At 37.8% G+C, this 21535-nt stretch overlaps 1 protein-coding gene and 1 pseudogene across 4 annotated transcripts in view; one reads left to right on the top strand and one right to left on the bottom strand.

Moving 5' to 3' along the window:
- LOC105741727 overlaps positions 1-676 on the bottom strand; it is a 3613-nt pseudogene extending 2937 nt beyond the window's left edge.
- Ttc28 (tetratricopeptide repeat domain 28) overlaps positions 1-21535 on the top strand; it is an 818517-nt gene that overhangs the window by 530735 nt on the left and 266247 nt on the right. The window lies entirely within an intron of this gene.

The following is a 21535-nucleotide window of genomic DNA, read 5'->3' as shown; positions in this document are numbered from 1 at the left end:
TTATCATTCTTAATAGCTGAATAATACTCCATTGTGTAAAAATACCACATCTTTTTCAACCATTCCTCAGGTGATGGGCATCTTGGTTGTTTCCTGGCATTTCGATTGTTAGGACTGATGTACATCCGGTTGACTTCTTTCACTTGCACAGTGGTGGCGTAGTTGGAGCAGGCACTCTCCACAGACACAGAGAAGCCCCATCTGCCCTCAGTGGTGGCCGGCATGGAGATGAGCAAGATGGAGTAGGGCAGCTGATCTTGAACAGACTCCATGAGAGCCTCTCAAACATGGGGGCCAGCACCACCTCATTGTGGCACTTCCCACAGTAGTGTGGCATGCTGCACCAGGGCGTATACATCCCCATCCTCAGTGATCACTTTACAGCTTGTAGAGGCAAAGCACTCTGGGTGGTACTTGAACTCTACAGTCACCAAGATAGGCCCTGTCATCAGAAGGGAACACCCATGACAGGACTCTCCAAATTTCCCTCAGTAGTCCTTATGGTAGTAGAGCTTTCATCCCTCTCATAGTACCAGTTAGTAAGGGAATCCTGACATTCTCAACACCAAAAGAGGTCTCTGGAGGTGAAGTAAGCCGGGATGGACAAGTAACTCCCCATCTTCTTCCCACACCAGATAAACAGGCTCAGCTGCAAACCCGTCTGGGAGTGCCTCAGGCCGGCAGTATGCGGCCACCGTGACAGGCCGGGTGCAGCACCTCTGGTTGCGGGTGGGCAGCCCAGCGCTCACCTCTCCCTCCGGAGCCGCAGGAGAAGAGTGAGGACTCCAGGCCACTGGCCCCCTGGCAGATTACTGCAGGGGCTCATGGCTGGGGCCATTCCTTCTAGCTGTCCGAGGCTCCAGCAGCCCCTCAGGGAGACTCCGGGAGAACCACCTCTCTGTGCAGACTATAGGCACACAGACATTCTTGGGCAGAGGCTGTGTGTGGCTAGCTGAGAAAAGAAGCACTGCTGTCAAGTAGAGAATGCACTGTTGAATGAATGGAGCTGACTGTGGCTCTTGAGTTTGATCTGGTTTATACATCATGTAGAAGAGTCATTGACGGTGGCTTTTATGGTAACATCTCTTGATTCCCTGCCTTCTCCAGCTATACTAGGTTATATAAAGTAGCATCTGGGTTGTGTGTCTATTTTCCATTCAGTTTTAATGTTAGGAAAGTGAAACATAAATACTGGAAATGGTAGGTGAATAGAAAAATGCTGTTAATGAATAAATATTGCTTAACATTTTCCCTCCATGCTGACAAAAGCTACTTTTAAATTTGTGGGTTTAAAAAAACATTTTATGATTGATTAAATCTGTGTTTATAATCTGGAAAAGAGCCCTACTGTTGCTTGGATTCTCACCTTCCTTGGACAAAGCACATTTGTAGGGCAATGTCTGATTTAGGGATTGCTACTGTTTAATAGTATTGCCAGAACCGTAATTTTAATGTTCATGTGACTTTTCTTATCTCTTTCTATTTTGTTTAAGAATGAATGTAACCCCAAATTGTTACATTTAAAATATTTGCTCTTTTCAAAAAAATGCAACGGTAGGGTTCAACTGCTTCATTGTGTGTGTGTGTGTGTGTGTGTGTGTGCGCGCGCGCGCGCGCGCATGTGTGTGTGTGTGTTGCCCCCACAAGACTTTAAAAAAAAAAGTGGAGATAGTTATACAACATAAAGTAACTCAACAGTTCCTTTGTATGGTATGGGTAGGGACATGTAGAAATTTTAAAACCAGAATTTTAGTGGTGGAAAGGACTCAGGAAGGTCATCCATAGCACTCTGCTCATTTGTAGATGAAGAAACCAAAGAGCATGGGTCATGCATAAAGCTGGCTAGGGTTGGGTTTGCAGTCAGCCTTCAGGCCTCCTGACTTCCAACCCAATACTCTTTTTTCAGTTTGTTTGTTTTGGTATCAGGGCCAAATTCACGACCTTGTGCTTTCCAGGCAGGCTCCTAGGCTGCTTGGCTATCTCCCTGCTCCCCAACCCAATACTCTTAGTACTCACCATCCCATTGTTCTTTGTGTTTTCTCTTGAAGCCTTAGGTCAAGGTGATATTACATTTATCTTTGTGAAACCTGGGCTATATGCAACCTGGGCTGTATGTTTTCTGATAGAAGAGATTGACTGGGATGCTCCTGGTTGGATCCAGGGAATTTAGTTTTCATTTTCACATGTGAGAGTTCTGCTTAGCCCAGTTGTTGGAAGTAAGCCTGGCTTAAGAGAAGCACATGCCATTCCCAACTCAACTACCCATTTCATGAATATCTTTCTTTATCTCAATAAACTGTCCTTGAAAACCATTCCAATTCTCTAAACTTTTATTCTGATAGCCAGTCTTTCTAGAAACTTGCATCCTTGGGTTATATATAGATTGACATCAAGTAAATTTGGCATTATTTTAGTGGATGGCCTTATTCACATCATAAGCTATTTTATCGAGTTATAGAAATCAGTATTTGTGGGCTGGCCAGATAGCTCAGTGGATTAAAGCACCTGCTTAGCAGATGTAGGAATCAGGTTCAATCCCTGGCACCACATGCTGTGCCGGCTCTGTGCCTCCCCCCCCCCCCCCCCCCCCCCCCCGTGTGCTGACAGGGCAATTGAGACTGGGTGTGGTGGCACACGCCTGTAATCCCAGCACTTGGGAGGCTGAAAACAGGAGGATCACTATGAGTCCAATCTGTGTAGTGAGACCCTGTACTAAAAAATACATTTAAAAAAAGAAATCAGTATTTGTACATTATCGTAAAATAAAAATACACATCCCCAAGACAATATTATTAAATGCAGTTAAATAGCTCTGGCAATAATGTCCAATGTACAAAAATAACTTTAAAGAACAAAAATGGAGAGAGTGTTGAGAGACCACAAAGAGTTCAAAGCAGAAATTGAAAGTGGAATCAGGAGAGCAAAGCAATGTGTTTCTGATTGGGCAGAGTTCCCCTGAGAGACCCTGTATTCAAATACTCTTTGACATTGCATTTGAATCCTTAGCTTCCAAACTCTACTGATACCACAGAGACTTAATAGTGTGGAATGGTTCCTTCATCTCTTAGGCCTCTAGACGCCTCCTGTTACAGCCTCACATTTAAAAATAGCAGGGAAATAAGAGAAAATCATAAACTAGCTATAATAAAATTGGTGCTTGCATGAAAGGCTATTGCCAGAGAACAGCTTTTAGAAGGCCCGGCACTGCCAGAAGGCCGCTGGGTATTGGCAGTATTCAAACATTTACTGGCCAGCACACTGAGACCTGCATTAGAGGTTTTATTAAAGATATAGCCTTTCTTTATGATCATGAGTACTAAGGGGTCTTTTTAAGTAATGCAAAATATCAGAAAAAATAGATTATTGTAATAAAAATGTTACTTTTTCTCATCAAAATAGAAGTCAAATCTTTGACTGAAGAAGAAATATTAGTGCTTTTTTCCCAAAAGACCATGATTAAATGAAGGATATCTAAAAATAAACAACTAAGAAACTAAATGTCTAGAAGAAGAACAACAAAAACTTAACTCTCCATTAATATGTAAAAGGAGGAAGTAGGAATTAGACATGAAGGTATGGCGAGGATCATTGCATTTCCCATTAAATGCATACTTGTAGAAGATCTGGAATTCTCATTATCACTTTAAAGGAAAACTGATTCTCTTTTAGAATCAGATATTTTCAAACTAGTATGTCAGAGCTCGCTCTGGTTCAATGATTTTTGCTACTTCGTATGACAATTGGCTTTCATTCCCACATACATCTTCAACAGAGATGAGACTTGAAGTCAGTCTGCCTTCAACGATGTGTCCCAGTGGCCTGGATGAAAGACTTTTACTTAACCTCATGAATCAGTCTTGTCAAAGCACTTTTGTTGGCATGTGCCCCACACCATTTCTGGTGCTGAACTTGTAGTACCCCTTTCCTGTGCCCACAGAGGAAGAAGATGTATCACATTTCTCTGCAGTATTCTTGCATCCAGAAACTTTGGAAAGAATGAGCTGGAGATTGTGTACTAATGCTGTTACAAGGGCTATTCAAGTGAGCACCTTGGCTAAATCTAAAAAGCTGGATCAGTATCCAAAGCTTTCATTTTAAGTAAACTCTGTACCAAGGCTTGAGGGGCCAGACCATTAATCTGGTTCTTCCCTGTGTTTGTTTTTAATCTCTTGAGTGTACAGAATATCCATCTCTTCACTCTAACCTGGCAATAGAGAGCATGTTCTTGATGGCACACTAGGCTTCGGCATGCCATTTAGGTTTAAATCTGATAAAATACTGATGTTAAAGTTTGAAAATGTCAGAAAAGGGATTTTCCTGCAGCTGACCAACCCTAGTCCCCAAGGACTTGATCTCTGTCCTGGACTATTACGTTGGAATGTGGGACATAAATCATTTTAGAGAGATTGAAAAAAAAGAAGAAACCAATTACTAAAGCCTTCAGCAAAGACATTTGAATTTAGAAATGGTCTAATTGATATTATTGGTTTTAATATGTCTAGGGAATGTCTGATTCTGATTAGGTATGGCAAGTTTAACTCATGTGATGTGATTGGACAGCAGAAATAATAATGTAGGTTTCATTTACATAATGATCTTTCCCTGAAGAACTCCAAATTTGCACATTCAATATTATGACCTTCAACCATCCTTATTTACTTCTTTGCTCTAGTTTACAAAAAGAATTGGACAGAGGTAAAGGTTTACAAAAAAGCAGTATCTGGGCCTTCTTCCCAAATTCTAGAAATAAATATATTTTCTTATATTGTTTCCATTACTACAGTATGTTTGACCTGGCATTTATGTATTTTACTGTCATGAGTGACTTAAAAGAGTGAGGGTGGGCAAGACAGCAGAGGACTAAGTGCCTCCTTAGGCAAAAGCAGGGACTGGGGTTCAGTCCCTAGTACCACATGCCACACTGGCCCTCCCCCAGGTGTGCTGAGCTTGGGCGTGGTGGTGCACACCTGTAATCCCAACCCTGGGGAGGTTGAAACAGGAGGATCACTACAAGTCCAAGCTGTGTGGTGAGATCTGGTACAAAATAAATATAGAAAAAACCAAGTTGATTTCCCAGCTTCTAAAGTTTTCTTCTTCATTGATATGCCAAGATTAGACTTTAGAGAAGCCTACTGGAGAAAGTTTTGCTAAGAAATAAGAATAGAAATCTGACTGTTTTTTCATCTCTCTAGAAACCACTGTATCTGTTTATTTAGGTAGCTAGCTTCTTTCAAGGTATAGAGTAAGAAATCACAGAAATTAAAAGTAGGAAGCCTGTTATAGGTCACTTAGCCCAGTTTTTGGTACAATACCCTGCTACTCCTCTATATGCATTTAGTTAACTGTTACACAGTTTTTTCAAATAAATATAATCTTAGTAGTTCATTATCCTTTCTGTCTGTTAATTTCAAGTTTAAAGTATTATAAGAGTAAAGGTACCATATATGAGCAACTCTGTGTTAAAATCTGGTAGGTTATAAATACATGAGTAACATTGGTTTCTCAAGCCCTTGTTCACATACATGTAATCATGTCGTTGTCGAGATGCTGTGATGTAGACATTCTGGCAGAGTCTGGGCTTTTCTACAGTTAGTGAGTAAACAGTTTCCAGATGCTTAATAATCATGTATATCTGTTTTCTGTTGCTACAGTAACACTACAGGACAAAACAACTACAGAACCACAGTAGCATAAACCAGTGCACATTTATTTGTTTACATATCTTTGATCTGAGCTAGGCTCATCAGTAGGGCTTACTTACATCTCTGCAGCCAGCTGAAGTCAATGGGCACCATGACTAGGCAGCTTTCCTGGGAGTATCATTGTCTCACATATCTGAGGTCTTCCCTGCGACAAGCTGTCTTCCTGCAGAAGGTCACCCTGGCCATGCTGTCACTCTGAAGACAGAGGAGTAAGTACTCATCAACCTTCTGCTTGCATCACATATACTAAAATCTTCTTTGCCTAGGCAAGTAAACTTGACTGAGCCTAGAGTTATCATTACGCCCCTAATGGGAAAAATGAAGGACTGGGCCTAACAGTGTACCACAGTGTGACAACTTAATTATCATAAATGAGTGAGACTGAGAATGATACTCCCAGGTTACAGATACCCTCATGAACATTGTTCTTAGTATGATCCTTTTCAAGAAAATAATAAACTTGGTGTCTACATTGTCAAAAAGAAAAATTGTCCAATTCTGATGGATTTTTGTTTACCCAATACTCATTTTAAAAATTTAACCGCCATAAAAAGCTGCAAAAAGTTTAAAAAAAATAATTTTAATGACTATTGATATTCCTGAAATATTTGGGCTTTCTTAACTCTGAGAGCTGTTAAAGGAATGTCGATGACTTCTAAAGACTTCTAAAGTCTTTAAAATTTGGTGCTTACTGCATACTATGAGTATGTCATTTTTCAAAACTACATTACTGTGTTATCTTCCAAATGTCTGGCTTTTTGTTTCAGTATTACTCTCTCATTTTTGTCTTTTTGTCCAATAATCTTCAATGCATAAGTTTGTACAATCATTCATCAGCAACCTGGCATAGGTCATGATTGTTGAGTAGCAGTGGCTGGCCATTTGGCAAGACTGAAGTTATTCACTAAACCTTTCTTGTGTCCCATGGGACACATGCAGTGTCAGATAGAGGGACGTAATATTATCTCTGCTTTGCAGACACTCCAACTTAGGTGCCCTCTTGAGAACACAGTTCATCTCAGTGACCTGGGGCCCACCTTTTCTCATTTTCTCCCTCCACAGAGACTAGTTGGGAGAAAATGAATTAATGAATACTGATAAGCCATTTGACCAACTATATAGTTCCTAGTCCCCCCATATGAGCAGAAAATCAAAGAAAGGATGCATGGTATGCATGACACTCCAGAACACATTTATTTGAAACTATAGTCTAGCAGTGTACCTTAGTGTTATGATTCTATTAATTGCATAATTTTTATAAGTTCTAATAATAGTTTCACAAATCCTCATTGTAAAACAGTGAGCACATGATACATAAATGTGTGCTAATCACTTTATTCTTCTAGGCTATCTAGCAATATCTGTGGTAAATTCTATTTTAGGAATCCTTATAGATGCACTACTGTCATTTTGAAAGAACTCACGGATAAAGTATGTTATTGTGCTGAAATAATCATTTTTGAAGGTGAAAGTAGAATATTGGCAGTTTCATATGGTTCAACCTAATATTCAGTGCTGATAACTGGAGGGAAAAATGAGTAATCATTCAGAAATCACTAGGGATATGTATTCACCTTGGATATTACTCTGAAACATTATATTGCCTTTCACATTTCTTTCTGTATAACTCAGTGTATGTCACAGTCACCTTAGCTCAGCAGGTTTAATCCAAAGCTCTCCATCTCCTGTCCTGGTGGTCTCACTGACTCCCCTAGATCTCTGATATCTCATGCAGAAACCTAGCTCTTGTGGCATTTTATATATATAACATTTTGTGCTATTACACAAATGATGAAGAGTTGTGGCCGTAACAGTACTATGAACTGGTATTTCTTCTTCTCACTTTCCCCCTTTGATCCATTCCCAAAGACCTCAGCAGAATTTAAAAATACAGACCTAAACACAATGTGCCTGTATCAAATCCATCAATGACTCTGTGTAGCCCACAAATCAGTTCTAACTCATTAACCATGGTACTTTTGTGACCCAACTCTTAAGTGCCTTTCCACTATCATTTACTATCTTTCTGTCTTTGAACCTGTCCTGTGGCTTGGCTAACCTCTACTCCTTCTATCCTAAGATCAACTCTTGAATCATACTTCTTCCTTTGCTGCCAGGCTTGCATAAATGCTGGGTTATGATCCTTTGCCAGACAAACATTGATGAATAATTATCAACAGCACTCTACCGAGAACACAAAAAACTCCTTTCTTGTAACATTTTTGCTCCATGTGTATATAAGAATTGACTCTGACATCTAGTAAGCAGTGTACATTTAAGAAAATTGGATCATTATATGAAAGAGAAGACAGAGTTCATCTATATGTATTGAAATTGTTTTAGTTCAAAGTTGAATATTATTGAAGAAAAAATAATGTGAATACTGCTAACATTTTAATTTTGTTTGATATTTTTGTGTCATTTGCCATGAGATAATTATTTTGGGCTATTGCATATAATGTACTGTAATATGTGAATCACAAATGTAATAGAGTTTCAATGTGTGAAAGAAATTCAGTTACCTACCCAGCTCTCTAAATGTTTTCTCAGTAATCTGTAAATTTGGGATAAAACGGAATATACGTCAGAGGGATATTTTAAACATTAAGTGTTGGGCTGGAGGATAGCTCAGCCATCTAAAACATCTGCTTAGGCAAGCTTAGGCAGGCGCAGGGGACCATGGTTTCATCCCCAGAACCACATGCCGTGCCGAAGAAGAAGATAGGAGGAGGAGGAGGAGGAAGAAGAATAGGAGGAGGAGGAGAGGAAGGGGAAGGGGAAGGGGAAAGGGAAGGGGAAGGGGAAAGGGAAGAAGAGGAAGAAGAGGAAGAAGAAGGAGAAGGAGAAGGAGAAGGAGAAGGAGAAGGAGAAGGAGAAGGAGAAGGAGAAGGAGAAGGAGAAGGAGAAGGAGAAGGAGGAGAAGGAGAAGGAGAAGAAGGACTCTCAACTTTACCTGTGGAATTTTTCCAGATCACCTTCTGGCCTTGCTTGCCCCCCTCTTCCTTGTATTTACCAGTCCTAATTCATCAATATACCTCCCTCCCTGTACTCATTATTCTCTGCAATGTGGTCTCCTCTCTGCACCTGGTGTGCTTGCCTGTCAACCACACTGAACCTCCAACTATATCAGAGAGTTCTGACCTCTGATGGCCATTCTCAGGTGTGTGAGCCACCCCTTCTTGCAAGGAAAGCCCTGATTTTGTATTACCAATTGGGACTTGTGGGATGCCATATTTGATCACAGTATCAATATAATATATGAGCAACAGTCACTGCTCCATGAGGAACTCACCAAATAGCAGTTTTATTCTCATACATGTTAGTGTAGGTCCCTTAATCAGCATATATTTTATTTTGTGCTTTTTTAACTTTAAAGGGGAAACTTCATAGTTAATTATATCGTGGATAATGCTACAGAAATAAGCTGTTAGTTTATATTAAGCTCCAGTGACTAAGAGATACTATGGCATACAAAACTTATTTGAGGTACTTTGTTGTGAATAGGAAAAGATCAATGGAACAAATTGGATAATGAATGTATTGCTTTGAAATAGGTAACTTTAATTTAGTTTTGCTGTAGTGTGGAAAACTCCATTTGTCTAGCTTAGTGGTTCAGAATTGTTTGCATAAAGTCTAATTTACAAAGTCAGTAGCTAAGATAAATAAACATTTGTGTCAGATATAAATAGCTGCAGAATTCTGTTAGTTTTAATAGTTCAAACTGTAGAATCTATTCTTATGTGATGTACACGGACCGCAGAGAATCTGTGCTTAAACCAATGACCTTAATTTTACACAAACTTAACTTAGTTTCACAGTGTGCTGTGGGCTATTTCAGCCCTATCTTTGTTTCCAAGTATTCTTAATACTCTTTCCTTCATTATTTCTTCACTGTATTTTGAGAGAGAGACAGACAGACAGACAGATAGACAGACAGACAGACAGACAGACAGACAGACAGAGACATAGACACAGAGACAGAGAGAGACACACAGAGATCTAAGCCTGAAGTTATTTTATCAATTTTCCACAATAATATATGTTGACCCTATATAATATCAGTTTAATTAGGAGTCTTCCACTAAAATGTTTCTGATACAAAATTTTAGAATTTTAGATGTCAAAGGAACTTAAGGATCGGGTTTGGAAATGTATTTTGTGAGATATTAGAAAGTATCAATGATTTAAAAAATAGAATTCTGACAAACGTGTGTGTGTGTGTGTGTGTGTGTGTGTGTGTGTGTGTGTGTGTGTGTTTGGTGTGCTGGAGATGGAACCTCAGGCTTTATAAGTGTTGTGCAAGCCCTCTATCACTGAGCTCCACCTCTGACCTCAATAATAAAAGGCTTCGAAGGCCTAGTGAATGTATGACATCCAAAGTTAAAATAAGCTTATTCACTCCTTTCTGCTGGCATTTCAGACCTTGTGATATGTTAAGACACTTTGTTAATCATGAAGTAAGAAATTAAGTAGGGAGATTTGCTCAGATATTTGAATTCCTTTTGTTGGAACACCTTTGCAAACCCAACCAGAAGAATGCAGTTATAACAGATAGTCAGAAAAGAGTACAATTTTGTACTGTACAAAACCCTCAAAGTAGCTGGGCTCAGAGATACATGCTTGGAATCTCCGCTACTCGAGAGATTGAGTCAAGAAGATCATGAATTTGAGAACAGCCTGGGCATCCATCTCAAGCTAAAGAAGAAAACCCCTTGAAATATCTTCCCATTTCATGAAGAAGAAAAGTCAGGGTCCTGAGCATGGCTCCAGGATACCCACACAGCCTGGTCTCCTCTTTCGCTCTGACATCCTCTCTGCAGGTGCAGTGGACCTTCTCAGTGAGGCCCCCTTGAATCTCCCTGCTGCCAGCATTCCCTATCCCCTCCCGATCGACTTTCTCTATAGAGCATAAGGCCTTCAGTGCTAACTGTATCACTGCCTTATTCAATTTCTCATATGATCCCTTTTCTCCTACTAGCATGTTATACAGTGACCGAATTTTTCATGTATTTCTTTATTTCTTATATTCCCAACATCTAAAATACCACTCTACATGTAATTAATAACTATTTGTTGAATGAATGAATGAATGAATGAATGAATTATTCTTGGGAGAAAACAAGAGAATCTAAATTAAACATGACACAAATTAGGCTAAGAAGAACTTCTATTCCAAGTGGAGCAGGTAGAAGAGTCGGAGGCTCTCACAGACCAGGAGGGCCTCCTGTAGAAAGTCTCTGTGTGAGAAAAGTTTTCCTATGCTCTTGCATATACATATATGATAGCAGTGTCTTTCTTAGGACCAAGGGTGAGAAAAAGAAGTAAGAGGAATTTAGGGAATGATGCTTCTGAAAGAGGAGTAGGTCATGGTGCTTATCTTTCCTGTGCTATATTCTCCTGATATTTCAGGCAGAGTGATGCGAAAGGATGAGGAGGGCAACCCTCTGCTTGGCCTCACAGTGACCCCCTGAGTCCAGGGCTGAATTGGTCTTGAGTCCAGGGAACACTGGCTTGTCAATGTTTAAGCACAGATTTACTGGGTGCCAAATAATGTTAAACGAGTTATACAAGGAGTAGATTTCTGGGAAAATTTTGCCAGTGAAAGATTTAGTTGCTGTTGTTTCAGTTTGTTTTATTAACCTTGTTCATTTAGTTTATGCATTTTTAATTTTATCATCTCTCCTTCTATTTTCCAGGATCATAATTTTAAAACTCAGTCCCCCTTTTTTGATTTTTCAAAAAACGATAGAAGGCTAAGTTGAAGACTTAATACTATGATGATAATTCTAGTTCTGCCTGTGAAGAAATATAATTGCTGCCGCCACATAGCTGCTTGGCCTTTTTGTAGTCCCTTTCTACTATCAGATATTTATTAAAAAGGAGAGAAAGTTTGAACCCCATTCTTTTCCAAGTAGGTAAAATACATTCCTATTACTTTACCTAAATAGAATGGATATAGTAATATCCTGGGTAATTGGTTCAAAATTTGTCCCTTTAAAAGCAAAATGCACAGAATTATCAATATTAGTTTCCTACCTCTTCCATTCTTGCTTCACAAAAAGTGAATTGTTTAGAGATGTTTATATCCCATGAGATTTTGCTTCCGTATGTGTGATTGCCATGAACAAAGCACAAGCTCGACTAGTTCCTAATAAATTATTACATCTTCCACATCTGTTCCTGACTTTTCTCTGAAGCATTCAGCCAAGAGAACACGGCCTCAATTGAAAATATCACAATTGTGAGAAGACATTTTCTTGATAAATGCATAGACAGCTGATCTGTTCTGAATAGAAGAAAACCCCAAGAGTGTTTGGGGCTGAGAACTGACTTTCTGCCTCTCCTGCCAGACAGTGTCTCCTCCTGCCCCTTTCCCCTCTCCTTGCAATTTCCTCTGAGAGAAATCATGTGACCATGTCACCATAGTTTTTAATGCTGAAGATCTAAATGTCTTTAAATGCAGTACAACACTTTTAAAGGCAAATAGTGAAGTAGGTTCGTCTGACATTTCCATTATTGTGGCTCTTAGTGGATTCTAGACCTCATACATAAATGTGGCTAGCCAGTTCGTTTAAAAAAAAAACTTATGATGCAAATCCACTGAGCTGTCTTTTCATATTTGATGCTTCATCCATGGACCATGTAACATATTTTTTCTTGCAAATGTGATTTGATCTGAGGCTATCCACAGTAGTCTCTAGTAGATTTTTCTCATATCTGTAAATGTTACATTTTATGGATACTGTCATTTCTTACAGTTTTATGACTTCCTAAGTATTTCTGAACTAGTATTGACTACTATCACTAGTACTGTAAGTCCAAACTGGAAAAGCCAAGATGTTAAGCTACTACTATTAGTATTATTATTTATGTATTTTGTGCAGGGTCTCACTTCCAAGCTCAGATTCATAATGATTCTCCTGTTTTGAAGCCTCCAAGTGCTGGGATTACAGGTGTGAGCCACCACATCCGGACTTGCAGGCTCAGTGCGCCCAGTGCTTGGTCAATACGGCATGCCAGGGATCAAATCCTGGTCCCTGTGCTTGCCTAAGCAGGTGCATAGTCTGCTGAGCTATCTTGTCAGCCCTAAAAACTTCTATTTTTGCACTTACTGTCAAATTGTTTTACATAGAAGTGAAAATTGGGGCCAGGGAGGGCTCAGTAGAATAAGCACTTCCCTGACAAGCGCAAGGGTCTGAGTTCAATCCCTGGTTCTGAAGAAAAAAAAAAATGAAAATTGTGTCTCCAGACATTGTATATAATATTTAATTTTGTATCTTAAAAGTTTCATAAATGTATTTTATCATTTATTAAGTACTTAATAAATACCTACTATGGGGTAGGAACACTGCATGATGAATTGGATAGGAAGACAAACATCTTAGAGAGAAAAGACATGGGTGAACAGAGAGATCACAATTGCAGACTGCTTCTTGAGGACTGACGTTTGTGGATCATTCACTAGATTGCTGGGGCAGTATTCCACTAGTTAACCATGCTGCTTCCAGCTTTTTACCTCCACAATTGTGTTTCAAAGATCTCCTCTGTGCTTGCTCCTTTGCACACTTGTATGAGGATTTCTTTGGAATGTGCATTAGTAGTGGAAGTGTGGGTCATAGGAAATGCACATTCTTTATTTAACTAGCATTGCCAGGTTCATTTGCATTGGATGGATTGCTTTCCACCTCTGCCCACAAGTATGTTCCTAGTCTCTTGTGTCCTTCAGCTTGGCATTCTTCACAGTCTACTTTTATTGATCTAAAAAGTGTAAGTTACTTCCTCACTGTTTTAACTTGCCTTCCTTTCATTTGTAATGAATTTTAACTTTAGTCATATGGTTATTAACTTTTGAGTTCTCGCTTCTATGAAATGTCTGTTTTTCTTTTTCAGGTAGGGTGTTGGAATTGCTTTTTTATTAACTTGCAGACATTTCTTGTATCCTGTAGAGTTCAGACTGCTCACTGTTTGTTTGATTGATTGAAAGCGCATGATCGCAGTTACCAGTGTTCACATTCCTCACATGGGGTTGGTGCATGTACATAACACATCTTCATTCCTTTTTTTAGCCCCTTCTTCACTGCTCCCCTTATCTCTTGATCCTCTTCCCATTTGAGGATCTATCATCCTACTTTCTATTATCTTTTATTTTGCTCTTCATTTATAATTTGAGTTTCTTATATGAGAGAAGCCATGTGATATTTAAACTTGTGTGTCTGATTTATTTCACTTAACATTATGGTCTTTTTTTTTAAAGCTTTTTTTCATTATGGTCTTTTTTATGTTGCATTTTAAAAATTTTATTGAGAGACAAATATCAATAAGACACTTTCCAAGCTGATTAATAGGACATTTTCAATAATTAATACATTGCACATTGTTATTAACATTATGGTCTTAAGGTTCACTTATTTTCCTGCAAATGATTCAGATTCATCCTTCTTTATGACAGAGTAGTATTCCATTGTGTGTAAATATCATATTTTCTTTATCCATTTATCTGGTTTTTAAAAATCTTTTTGTTTCTTTATTTGGTACAGGGTCTCACTGCACAGCTTGGTCTCAAAGTAATCCTCCTGTCTCAGCCTCCCCAGTGCTGGGATTACAGGCATGTGCCACCATGCCCAGTTTCTGTAGCAGCATAGTGACACAGAATGTGGTACTGGGGATTGAACCTGAGTCCTTGTGCTTTTCAAGCAGGCTCTTAGACCACAGAGCTGTCTCCTCAGCCTCCATTTACCTGTTGATGGACATAAAGGTTACTTTCAAGATTTAGCTATTATGAGGTGTGGGCTATAGATATGGGTATGCACATATCAATGTAATATGATATTTAACTATTTTGCAGAAAATAGCTAGAAGGATAACAGCTGAGTTAAATGCAATTTCTCCTTTTTGTTTTGAGGAATCTCCGTACTGATTTCCATAGAAACTGAGGGGTTTCACCGGTCGAGGACTTACTCTTAATGTGCATTGGTTGACTTGAGACTCAATGTATAGTTTGAGAAATGTAAATGCAGACTTCACAGCTGTGTACTGTGCAAGACCTGATTTTATTGTTACTGGATACTGTGTTGCTATAGGAGGCAGATGGAAGGTGTCTTGTGTGCTCCAGAGGTGGTTCTTCTGGTCCTCTTTGTGTGGTGAGGGAAGGCCTTTCCAGGGTCCTTGCTTTATGTGGGAGTATCCATTGTGACTCTTTGTCTTCTCTGAATTTAAGATTAGACAGGCTTCCTTCTCCTCCTTTTGGATGTGATTCCTCATCATGTGGACCACAACCATGAAGGCATCCATACTCAATGGTTTGGTTGTGAGTTCTCTTCTTGTTTCTAGCATCTAGAGGATTTAATTATGCCAGTATATCTGACATTATTGTGAGGTTTGGTGGGAGGAAGTGCATACATAGTCTTCACTCACACAGTGGTTTAGCTGGTCTCTCTCTACTACTGTGGAACTTTTTTTAAAAGCTATTTTTGATTGACTTCCATTTTATCAAATCCTACTGATATTTTTTACCTTTTTATTTGACCATACTTTTTTCTGTATTATTCCTGAATAAACACTCCTTTTTTATTTCTCTAAAATTTTGTTTCAGTTAATCACTTTCTCATTACTAAGCTGCTTGGTTGATGGCCTGTGTTCTGTGAGGAAACCCGTTTTTGGCACCCAAACATTAAACTGCACATTTCAAAACATACTGAGCACAATATCTGCAAAAATATTATATGCATCATTTCCACATCATTTCCCACTGTTCTTTAAATTTGAACTTATATTATTAATATGCATTAGTAAATGTTAAAATGAAGTCATTTTAACAAATTATGACTGTATAAATCAGTCATACAAGCACTATATTGCATTTTACCTTGCAGGCTAAAACATTATACTTTCTATTTGTACCTGTTTATTTAAGTAACTAAAGCTTCACAGAATTTGACAGCAAATAGAATTTTAAAAATTTAATTCTGTACATTAGTCTCAGGTCTTTCTGTTTTATCATCTCTAAGGTTCGTATCAGTTCAGCACCAAGAACTTCTCTAAAGCTTTCTATTCCATCTTCTTACTCATCTTATTATCCTATCAATACTTTTGCAGGTACTAAGAGTCGAGAGTGTTTTGAAAGGAGTAATATTTTGGTGTCAAAAATGGGTTTCCTCATAGAACACAAACCATTAACCAAACACCTTATTAATGGAAAAGTGAATAACTGAAATAAAGTTTTGTTTATTGTTTTAAAAGGTGAAAATTTAACGAAGGGCTTCAGAAATCCAACTTCTGAACACTGAAGTTGACTATTCTTTTTTGACTAGACAGACTTTATAAACTCTTGGGTTTTACTTTCTTATCTTTATTGATTGGATACAAAAACTCATAGCACCTGGGGGCAGGGCCAGCATCCATTTTTAAATTTTGAAAAGAAACATTTTATGTGTCCTCAGATACAAAGGAAGTTCATAACAATAAGCTTCCTCAAATGCACCTCCAGTGACATTTCAATATTTTTTAACTAATTTGGAACACTCAACTCCTACAGTTATATCCACAGTTCCCCAAAGAACTATGTTTTCTATGCCAGAATCCTTAATTCTATGAATTCATTTTTTTTTCCGGTGCCAAGGATTGAATTTAGAACCTTGTGTTTGCCAGGCAGGCGCTTATGCCACTGAACCATCTCCCCAGCCCAAGAATCCTAAGTTCTAATGTCTTTCTGTTTAGAAGTCATTATAATAATTTTTTGCTGCTAGTGGCCTTGGCTTTAAGCAGCATTAGGAACAGAACCAGTAAACACTCTTTATGAAATCCTTTTCTTCCTCAGTTTTTCTCTTCTGAATCTCTTAATCGCTATTTGTCATTCATGTTTAGAAACAGAATCTCGCTATGTTGCCCAGGATGGTACCCAGCTCCTGGGCTTAAGCAATTCCCCTAGCTCAGCCTTTTGAGAAACTGGTACTATAGTTATATACCACCTCCTGGTTCTCCTAATTCTTTCAGTGTTTTGTAACTATAGTATTTCTTTACTTTTCTAACAAAGCTTTCTCAATTATATCTGCTTAACAAATATTGATGTTCTTCAAATTTATATTTTCTAGCAATCCTCTCTTTGTTTGATCCCCTATATTTTCATGATTATAATGGTTACCAAAACTATATGTCTAGGTTCACCCTTTCCTTTTCTGATATATTCAGTAGTCTGCTGAACACAACATGAAGGTGTCTCAAACTAAGCTTATCTGAACTTGAACTCATACTTTTTTCTCAGAATTCTTTTCTTTTCATAAATTCCTTTTTGATATTACTCAAACATTGATCTATTCATTCAAATAAGAAGCCTGACCTCTCATGCTAGACGTCTCCTACCCTACAGTCTACAATCTAGTCGAGTACCAGGAATTGCTGTTTTACCTTCTAAATACTTTAAAATCTGCATTGTCTTTATTCTTGATGCCGTAAGTTGTGAAGTCCTCATTATTCATTTAGTTCTTCTTTCAGATACTTACTGTATTCCAGAAACTGTATGCTAAATGAATGTAGTTGTAACTAAGATGCCAAAGTCACTGCTTACATGGTGTTCTTATTCACACCTAGGAGATGGTAAATGAATAAATATATACACCATATTAAATAACTAATAAGCTATTGCCTTGGAGTAATTTCATAGTGTATCCTGTGGTGACTTAGGTAATTTAGATTTTTTAAATGTGAATAAAAATTTTTAAAAAATAATTTTATTGAGAAACTAATGGCAATGAACAGTTTCAAAATCAATTAATAGGAATTTCAATAATTATTAACAGCTTCAATAATTATTAAATTGCATACTGTTGTCTTCTTAGTGGTTATTCTTAGTAAAAGATGCAGACATGATATCCTCTTCACAAACACTATTTGAATAAATCTTTCTATTCACTGAATTAAGAGAAAGTAGCTGTATATCAATCCTATTTTGAATATGCAGATACAAAGTGGTCCTTCATATGCATCCCCTTTTTTCTTTAGTTTTGTCAGAGAAGGATATTCCATTGTCATTTAAATATTGTAGGTACATTAATTCAGCAAAATGATCCAATATAGACCAGTAGTCCATAATAGTAGTGGGTTTTCTGTAGGCCTGGCAATGTCAGAAGTTGTTGACTTGAGCCTTTGACAGCTCAGCATATTAATATGGCTTTACTTTTTATACTTCATTTTTATACCTTTCTGGTGGATGGTTAAGACCAAGATAAAGCAAGACCTATATAACAAGAAATGTAACTTTTGTATCTGCCAAGGTCAGTCAAATTCCCTCAGGATTTAGCCTGAAACCTTGTACTGCAGTTTGTAGATCCTTTGTCAGTGTCAACCATGTGGATGAGTCACAGCCATTGCTTGACCAATTTGCTCTCTGTGAAAGCCTTAGAGAATGTTTTCTCTCCATGTGACTCTCCTTAGGCACACTTTACACCATTGATCACATTCCTCTGTGGCTCCATAATCTCCTTGATCAGAAAATTTAGGACACAACTGAGGTACATGATGTTACAGTACAGGTTCTCCTATGTCCTGAGTCCTCACTGACCTTGCCAAAATGTTGGTTGTCCTTGCAGCCCTTCCTTTTCTCTAATTTTTGGTCTGAAAACTTAGGTTTTTAACCCTCCAGAAGAGAAGCTTATTATTATTACCTTACAACAGGCAGTTGAGCTTAAACTGTCTGAATATCAAACATCTTAGACACAACATGGAACAGGTATTTTCCATCAAGTATTGATATGTTAAACTTTAAGTCCCTACAGAATATGAAGAAAAAAATTAAAAAAGTAAAAAATATTTTAAAAATAGGAATAAACAATTACATATTTTTACATGGAAATTTAGAAATCTAACCATATACAGCATTGTAGCAGGGCAGTCCTATGATATTTTTTTTCTTGTCTCTTTTTTTCTTTTATTACCCTTTTTTTTTAAACATTTACTTGAGAGACAGTATAGCAGTAATTGCAGTAATTGGTATGACATGATAAGTAGTACATATTTAGAATAGCAGAATGACAGGCATTCCAAGCATGACCCTAGTACTACACATTTTTATCTTCAATGCAGTTGCTTAGTTCACAGGTATCAGCATATATAGTTAGTCAGCGTGAGAATCCTACCAATTAATGCTAGCTTCAAAAACCTGCTGAAGATTCTCAGGATCATTGCCTTGCCCATCTTGTGCTTATAAATGTATGGTTTTGCCCATGTCATGTTTCATAATTTTTCTCCTTGCCCTCTCTTCATTGTCTAATCCTTAAGTTCTTGCTTTCTTTTTAATTGTGTTATGCCTTTCTCTTTTTGTTTCTTCTTTTGAGTTCTTACACTAGGACTATACAATATTTACACATATGGGTCTGGTTTATTTCACTTATATCTTCAAGTGGCATCCACTTAAATATGAATGCTTCAAGTTTATCATTCTTTACAGCTGAGTAATACTCCATTGTATAAAAATACCACATCTTTTTCATTCATTCCTCAGGTGATGGGCATCTTGGTTGTTTCCAAGATTTGGCTATCACAAATTGTGCTGCTATAAACATAGGTACACATACATCACTATGATCTGATATTTCAGTTCCTCCAGGAAAATCCCAGTAGGAGAATAGCTGGTTTGAATTGGATTTCCAGTCCTAGTTTTTTAAGGACTCTCCACACTGATTTCGATAATGGTTGCACCAGTCTACATTCCCAGCAGCAGTGGAAAAGGGTTCCTTTTTCCCCACAGCCTCTCCAATATTTGTTGTTCGTTGATTTCTTTATGATAGCCATTCTTTCTTGGGTTAAAATTTCTTGACAATTCCATATATAATTAAAATTGAATATGAGAAAATACTGTACTATGACTATTTTTCTGAGTTTTAGAGAGGCAAAACATAAATTTACTTAACAAACACTGAAGTCCAAACAATTATTTCCACTATGTTATTGAAATGAATTCCTTTAAAAATTTGATTACATAGATATGTTATTTATATGAGTTTTTAAAAGGTATATTAAGAAAAATTTTCCAGGAGTGGAAAAATATTCTCTCTCAAGAATATTTAAAATGCTTGTGTAACATTGTTTTTTAACATGTTGTTCGGAAAATCTGTGCAAGTTTTTTTTTTTTTTCTTCTCATGTATTTGGTACACGGTCTCACCAGATTCATATGATTCTCCTGGTTCAGTCTTCCCATTGCTGGGATTACAGGCATGTCCACCACGCCCATTCTTGGTTGCCTGCTTGGTGGGCCTGGGGTGGGGCCTGCATGGCATGTCATACCAAGGATTGAACCCAGGTCCTTGTGCTTACCTAGGCAGGCTCTCAGACTGCTTAGCTATCTCTGTGGCCCTGTGCAAACTTTTTTTATAAGTGTCTGTAGAATAATTTGAATTTTTCAAAATAAAAATAGCAACTAAGATGGGTGACCAGCTACTGAGATGAGTGAGGACCAGAGTACTTATCATCTCTGAATTTAATAGAAAGTATGTATATTTGGGGGCTGTTATATGAATTTTGTGTTCTTTTTGGCCTTCTGTAGTTGGTGATGAATTGGTCAACATGTTTCTGAAACTGTAGTTGAACTATATAATTAATAACTCCCCTTGAGGGAGAGGCAGAGCCTGGATTTGGGCTTGCCAGGTGAATTAACCACCATCACATCTATTCCTGTAGTCAGGTGCTGCCAGAGAAAAGTGCCAAGTCTATTTTGGCCTTTGAACACAAACCTGAGTCTTTTCCCTATTGTTCCCATTTAAAAAGACTCCAGCAGTACTAATGGAGATGAACCTGGCATTACGAGATGAGAGGGGGAAAAAATTCTGGCATCTACCTTAGTGCAAGTGAGCAGCTTCTCTCCCATTTCAGCTGTTTCAAGTGCTTCTTGGAAGATGAGACAATACCATTTGCATAAATGAGTTTAATTATGGCAGTTATCATTTAACTATTCAGCTTCAGTTTTGTAGAAATATATACCATCCTCCTCCTCTTCTCCTTTTGTGATCTTGTAATGGTTCTCAACTCAGCACATTTCAGTGGTTGGAGCAGGAAGAGCAGGTATGGTGAGTTGGAAATGGTGATTAGAAACTTCATCTCCTTGTTTCTCACAGTGATATACTAAAGTTCTGCTTTTCTAGAGTTATAGCTCATGTTTCTCAATAGCTGTAGCTACTCCTGGATAATGGAGAATGAGCTGCTGAAAACCTGCTGGAATTTGCTCAATCAAATGATTTGGAGCATACAAGAGAAATGAAATTACTCCATGTTAGCCTAGGGTTATTCTCCAGAGACAGTTTCAGTGTGTCAGCGCATAGCCATTTTATGTGCGCAAATTATGATCTCAAATAATTTTATGGCCATTTTTGAGTTGTGTCCCCACTACATATAACACAACTTAATTTTCTCATCTAATTTTTTTTAACAGAATAGAAAAAATAGCTTTTATCTAGTTGATATAACTGACAATCAACAAGCCTTGGGAATGTAGGATAAATGTACATAGTCCTGTGTTTTGCTCTTTGTCACATGGAGTATAGAATATTGATGGATGTCGGAGAGAGACACAGACACAGACAGAAAGGGAGAGTTTTGATTTAGTATTTTTAATGGACAAGAAAATGAAATTAAAAACAAGGTATAAAAATAAAGCCATATTAATATGCTGACCTATAAAAGACTCAAGTCAACAATTTCTGACATTGCCAGTCCTACAGATAACCCACTACTATTATGGACTATATTGTATTATTTTGCTGAATTCACACATCTACAATATTTAAATGACAATGGAATACCTATCTCTGACAAAGCTAAACAAAAAAAGGGGATATAAATGAAG

Source organism: Octodon degus, unplaced genomic scaffold (genome assembly GCF_000260255.1).
Source record: "Octodon degus isolate 3935 unplaced genomic scaffold, OctDeg1.0 scaffold00021, whole genome shotgun sequence".
Lineage (NCBI taxonomy): Eukaryota > Metazoa > Chordata > Mammalia > Rodentia > Octodontidae > Octodon > Octodon degus.
Note: the sequence above shows the minus strand (reverse complement) of the source record. Positions and strands in the feature narration are given on the sequence as shown.